The sequence below is a fragment of the Aplysia californica genome, unplaced genomic scaffold (genome assembly GCF_000002075.1).
Source record: "Aplysia californica isolate F4 #8 unplaced genomic scaffold, AplCal3.0 scaffold00962, whole genome shotgun sequence".
In the NCBI taxonomy this organism is placed as follows: Eukaryota; Metazoa; Mollusca; class Gastropoda; order Aplysiida; family Aplysiidae; genus Aplysia; species Aplysia californica.
This window is the reverse complement of record NW_004798232.1, coordinates 8,747-8,979: the sequence shown is the minus strand read 5'-3', so window position 1 is coordinate 8,979 and position 233 is coordinate 8,747.

Here is a 233-nt window from a genome sequence, read left to right as displayed (position 1 = left end):
GTATTTAATTAGAGCACTGATCCCTGCTCCTGCCCCAGTGCTCTTCCAAAGAGGGGATCGGGGTAGGCTTAATTCGCTGTTAGTTAGGGCTTGTACACATAAACACACAGGTGAAGGCGCTTGCCCGCTGGCATACACACTCACACGCGCGCACTCGCACGCACACTTTCACTCACACATTCTAACAAACTCATAAGCGCTTACACATTCAAGCACACTCACACACGCACACA